Source organism: Lethenteron reissneri, chromosome 11, assembly GCF_015708825.2.
Source record: "Lethenteron reissneri isolate LAM-NWPU_2019-01 chromosome 11, ASM1570882v1, whole genome shotgun sequence".
In the NCBI taxonomy this organism is placed as follows: domain Eukaryota; kingdom Metazoa; phylum Chordata; class Hyperoartia; order Petromyzontiformes; family Petromyzontidae; genus Lethenteron; species Lethenteron reissneri.
In genome coordinates, this window is record NC_083789.1 from 10,829,005 (window position 1) to 10,835,141 (window position 6,137).

General features: G+C 47.1%; 1 long non-coding RNA gene across 1 annotated transcript; it reads right to left on the minus strand.

Moving 5' to 3' along the window:
• Positions 1 to 267: 267 nt before the first annotated feature.
• LOC133341175 (uncharacterized) lies at positions 268 to 2,907 on the minus strand. Its single transcript, XR_009755023.1, has 2 exons — positions 2,683 to 2,907; positions 268 to 2,494 (listed from the first exon to the last, which is right to left on the minus strand). It is a non-coding gene; the product is annotated as an uncharacterized LOC133341175 (long non-coding RNA).
• Positions 2,908 to 6,137: the final 3,230 nt, after the last annotated feature.

Here is a 6,137-nt window from a genome sequence, read left to right on the forward strand (position 1 = left end):
CGTGGGCTTCCATAAATAATGTGAGCAAACAATAACCATCATCAACGTCGTCATCATCATCATCTGCCACGCACAATCTACTTGCTGGATGAAACTCTGGCCAAGCCGCCACGGCAGCCACCACCTCTCACGATCCTGCAAAGTAACGATCCACCGTTCCGTCTCCTCGGTGGACGCACTCACGGACGAGGCCCACTGCTTCACCGTGACCGACGGGCACTTTGAGCTATGACAATTAATTATAATTTCAGCCTATCGTTAATCCACTCAGAATCAGAATCTTAATTTAGATATGAAGACATTTTTTCACAGACGTCCAGTGTGGGCGAGTCAGCGAGTTACAACAGCAAACAATATAAAGACACGATAGGAATGCAAAATAGAGAAAACGGAAAGCAAGTCACTAAATATAAATATATCACTTACATTACAGGCACTCCTCTACTTACGAACGAGTTAGGTTCCAGAGGTTTGTTCGTAAGTCGATTTGTTCGGAAGTCCAACTTTACTCCTGTCGATTCCAAACGCGATGTACGGCATGTACACTTAATCTCCTGTAGATGTAGATGCCACTGTTTGTTCATGTTCTGCAGATGTAGATGCCACCACCGCCATCTATTACGCGGCGATTCAACTTACGGACTCTCGATCCGAACAGGCAACTGGACATCCGGACAGGTTTGTTCATATCTCTGAAAGTTCGTAAGTCTAATGTTCGTAAGAAGAAGAGTCCCTGTATATAAGTCCGATTTATCAAGCTTGGGCAAGGCAGCAAAACAATAACAGCAACACAATCCCAGACCACACCTGAGATAACGCCACGCAGCAGTAGTCCCTTAATAAAACGGCTCATTAAGATTAAACTATCGATAACCAGGTAATGATCAAAGTTACAAATCACATTTGCAAATGTGACTGCCGTTTCCAACATTAATTTTCACTGCTGGATGCAGCCCTCCCGCACGCCGTGTCAGTCCTGCTGGCTGTTTGAGAATAGGTTTTACCCTTTCCGGCCATATAACAAGTGTCAAGATTTGATTCGAAGCTTTCGTGACTGCAGGAATTACTCTTTGGTTCTGTGTGGAAAGCTATTATTTAATTTATAAATAATAGATTTCTCTGACCCTCTCTGATCCCCCCCCCCTCTCTCTATTCAAGGCCTCGACACAGAGGCATTGGGTCTCTGTGTGTCTATGTTGTGTATCTCTGTGTTATCTCTCTCTGCTTGTGTATCTGTCTGTGTGTCTCCGTGTCTGTGTTTTGTCTCTCTCTCAAATTTAGTTCTAACATGATGACGATTACTTGTGTTGCAATCGAAACGGCGTATTCTATTATTTCATTTATTTTCTTTCTACGTGACTTTACCGAAAGAACCAAAGAGAAAGTTTTAAGTTGTTCAAACACCTTTGGCAAGGTGTCAAGTGTGCATTAACCACGCGTACATGTGGCGAAACGTGCAAACAAGCATGCTCTGATAACGCTATGTAACACAATTTTTGTTCCTGGGTAGTAAGTGTTATTTCGTAATTTTTTATGCCTAAAAAGTATCGAAATGGCTTTTAATCCCCAAAAACTTCGCTTTTGTGATCAGGACAGTGATATTTTGAAATTTACCTATTTTCAATGAGAAGACGGGCGAATTTGTGTATTTTCGTTCACGTAACGTCAGAAAAAACAACATAAGGCAAAGATGGCAGGGAAACTTGGTAAAACCGCCACGCAGACCCATCAGCAATGCCACCATTTAGAAGTTTTCGATGACCTCCCAGCTGTACTCATCATACTTCAAGGCGTCCAGCAAGATCTTGTTGCTGTTGTAATCCTCTTTGAGGTGCACAGAGTGAGCCAGGGGAAGAGACGGGTACTTGTTTCCATGATGTTGCAGCACGGCTTTGAGGCTCCTGGATGAGCTGTCAATGAAGAGGCGCCACTCATTCTGTTTTTCGGCGATTCCGATTGCTTCGAACAGACTGGTCACATTGTGGCAGAAGCAGAGCCCATCTTGACGGGTGAAGAAGCTGCAAAAAGGTTGGTGACGCTTCCTCTGAATGGCGACTTGCACACTTTCATCCAACAAGTTCCACTGCTTGAGCCTAGATGTCAAAAGCTCGGCATTGTACTTGGTGAGACCAAGATCTCTGATCAAGTAGTTGAGGTCTTTTTGGTTGGGGTAGTATAGGGTTTCTCTCCTCTGCTCCACCTCTGAAATTGCCATCTGGATCTGCAATGTCTTCCTCGCTCTCTGACATGCTGATCTCTTCTAAAGACGGCTGCTCTCTCTCCGGAGGAGTGGATACGGGGAGCTCATGGCAGTGTGGCACTGGGGCATGGGATGAAGGAAGGTCCGGATACGTGATAGCAGGTGCATTCTTGCCAGTCCGACGTTTGGAAGGGTCCATCATGCAGAAGTAGCAGTTGGTTGAGTGGTCAATGGGTTCCTGCCAAATTCTTGGGGTAGCGAACTTCATGGCTCTCTTTTCCACTCTATACCATCCTACAAAAATACATTTATTTCACCCATGACTAATGTGTAATAGATTCTCGCAACATCATTCACATGATATATTTTTTTCAATAACATTGAAAAGTGTAAAACATTTTAAAATGTAAAACTTTTACAATTTTAAAACTTTTAACAATTTATGTTCACGTAAAATTCCGATCAACGATTGTCCATCTTACCTTCCAGAGTTTTTTGCGTTGCTCGCAGGTGAAATGAGGTGCCCAGGGTTTGTCTTGATCCCCAACAGGCATGCTGAAATATGCCTTGTAGGCTTCACACATCTTAGCAGATGCTTCCACAGGGCACTTTTTCGTTCTTGTCTTGATAAATTGGCTGCAGACATAGCAAAATGCCTCTGCCGGATGCTTGCAGCCTCTTGATGCCATCTCAGAAAAATGCAGATATGTATCCACTTAGGCAGCTGGAACTAAACTGAACAGGTGGGCTTTAGGCCCCTGTATTTATACTACTATTTAAATTACTGGAAGGTTCTACAATGTTCGAGAAGTTACTCCAAGTTTACTCAGTACTAACTGTCTCTGGAATGTTCCGGAAACTAGGTACATTTCAAAATATCACTGTCCTGGTCACAAAAGCAAAGTTTGCAGGAAATAATAGCAGTTTTCTGTAATTTTGAGGCATAAGCAATTATGAAATAACACTTGCTATCCAGGAACAAGAAAAAAATGTTACACAGTGTAATGTATGCATTGTCTTTGAAACTGATTGGCCTACACCAGAAACACCCTTCTTTATGTCCTTGTCTCACCACCAGTGTTCGACCAGAGAACGCCACAAGGCGAACAGTCGAAAAGACAATGCAATTGTCAGAACCACTCGTAGCTCGGGACGAGCAGTCATATCAATGGGATTCTTCTTTTTTTCCAGTATCAAAAATGATGAAAAATTGGGTCGGTGAAGTTTCGAGGCGCATTGGATACGGTTCAGAAATCACTCGCCACTGACGTTAGCCGTGGCCAGTCATCGAATTATTTCGGGTTCGCCGGGTTCGGAGCAAGCTGCACGCTGCCACCTCTCCCCACAATCGCGCACGTTCGGAGGGAGACACCACAAACGATAACCCCACGTGGCGAAGCCTTGCCTCCTTTACGGGCCATGCGGCCTCTTCTCAGCTGCGGCGGTCACGTGAAGATTGCCGTCCGAATTGCATTGCCAATTTGAGGTCTGTATTTTGGCAACGGGGGGCAAGGAACAAAAATGATGCACACCGCTCGCTTTTGCCCGTACGAGCCGCACAGGAACAGTTTTGCCATTGTACGCCGTGCAAGGCATCATCCCCCACCCACACCACCCACCTCCGCCCCACCTACACCACCCACACCACCAACTTGTGACCCACTCACACCACCCACACCACAAACCTGTGCCACACCCACACCACCCACACCACCCACCTCCGCCCCACCCACACAACCCACACGACCCACCTCTGCCCCACCCACACCCTCCCCCCGTTTGGGTTGCACATTCAGCCGGGTGCATTATTCTCAATTTGCCAACTCACTCATGCTAGCAGCTCACTTGTCGGTCATTCGATTACTTTAATGGCGCTCGCTGCCTTGCACGATGTAGCTCATTTTTCCGCTCCTCTAGTGAATCACCATCGGCATCAGCCACGATGAATCTACTGCTCGATGAGGACTGTCTACAACTTGCCGCCTTCCGTTGCGGTCCTGCGATGTCACAATTCCCCCCCCTGCGATCACCTCCTTTAGCACAGGTAAAGGTGCAGCCCTGCAATTGCTTACTCGCGTGAGTACTGGCAAAAGAGCCTCCACGGGAGGGAACTCGAGAGGGTGCTTGGTCTACTCTTCCACGTTGGCCAGACGTGCTGGCAGGGGTTAACGTTGCCACGCCTTACCCCACCTCGTGCGACCTGACGATCGACGAAAATGCAGCCATGACAAAGTATCATGAATAAAAAACAACACCGCCGGGATGCTGCTCATGAAGGAAGACTCGGGTTATTGTGAGATGATGGCTAAAAGGAGGGATATTGGATTTTTGTTTGCTTTCGGCAAAGGAGGGTGGGAGAAGTTTATTGCAGCAAGATATGGGGGGATGCAGGAGAGCGAAAACTTCAGAACCACAATCGGGGTGAGAATCACAACAAACACTCGGAGAGCCGGCGACACACGCGGCGTGGAGGAAAATGGGAAGGCGTTGATCCTGCGACTTAACCGGGGAAAGGGTCTCAACTGGATGAACGACCGGTGGAATTAAATTAAAATAAACTCATTAATAATGATCATCGGAAGGCGACCTGCCGATCGACTAACTGCGGTGAGCCAATTCATACCACTGGGTGGACAGAAGCAATCGGAGGAGGGGGGGGGGGATTTGAGAAACCTGTGCCATTGTTGAAACTTCCGGCGAACCTCTGGATTTGCGAGTGCTAACCGTTATGCAAGGGCAGCTCCCTCGTCATTGTAGGCCATGAAATATGAGAACTTTATTTTAACGTCATCGTCGGTTTGTCTTTGATGGGAACGTAATGCACCGTAAGCCATTTCTCCGCTTCAGAATATTTGGTGGCGTCGTAGCGTAATATTTGGAAGCCTTCTCGATCCATCACTCGCTTCGATGACATGGACTCTTCTACTTAGGAACATTCAACTTACTCAGAGGTACGAACAAACCTGTCCGTTTGTCCAGTTACCTGTTCGGACCGAGAGTCGTAAGGTCAACCGCCGTGCAACAGATGGTGGTGGTGGAATCTACAACTACATAATGTGAAGAACCAGTGGCACCTACATCTGCAGAACATGAAGAACCAGTGGCATCTACATCTACAGAAGATTGCACAACTATTAAAGCCATTCCCTGTGTTTAGTGTACACGTCATACAACATGTTCGGAATCGACAGGAGCAAAGTTGGACTTACGAACAAATCGACTTACGAACAGACCTCTGGAACCTAACTCGTTCGAAAGTCGAGGGGTCCCTGTATCAGGCAGCTGAGCGCCCAGTGATCTGTCACGCACCACCCAAATCCGTCTCCTCGCCGCCAATCGTCCCCTGCTGCCGATTATCCACCACAACCACATACCAGGGCCATGTCTGTCTCTACACCAGCCATGTCCCAGAGTCCCATTCGTCTACGGATGGGTTGATTTCTAACGCCGCGGTCTGCTTCTCTCCCGTAATATTTCTGACACGGACATTCGTCTTCTTTTCCATCTCGAAGATACGGCAGAGTCTTTTGCAGTGCCGAATCTCAAAAGCTTCCGTTTACTTTTTGTCAGCGCCATTAATTTCTCACGATTCGCATCGATCCACGAGTTGCTGTGGAAAAACAAAACAAAATTACTCTCGAGCCAGTTGAGCTTTATATAATTCAAGATGCTACTGTTTTTTTTCTTCAGTCTTTCGTCAGGCCACGATTGAGCGAGTCACCCCCCGAGTCTTTGTTCACGTGTTCGCTTTGAAGCCGTGCCGCGCGTTCTTCGGCAATGTGCCCGACGTCTCGTTCCGCGTGCTGTGCGGAGCACGTGACGTCTGACCTTAAAGCCAGGTGTGCCAGCCCGCATCCTCGTGACGACGGTCACCTCCCATCAGGCAATATTGAACGCACTTGAGCAGTCTGAAGCACACGATCGACGCGTGATTTGT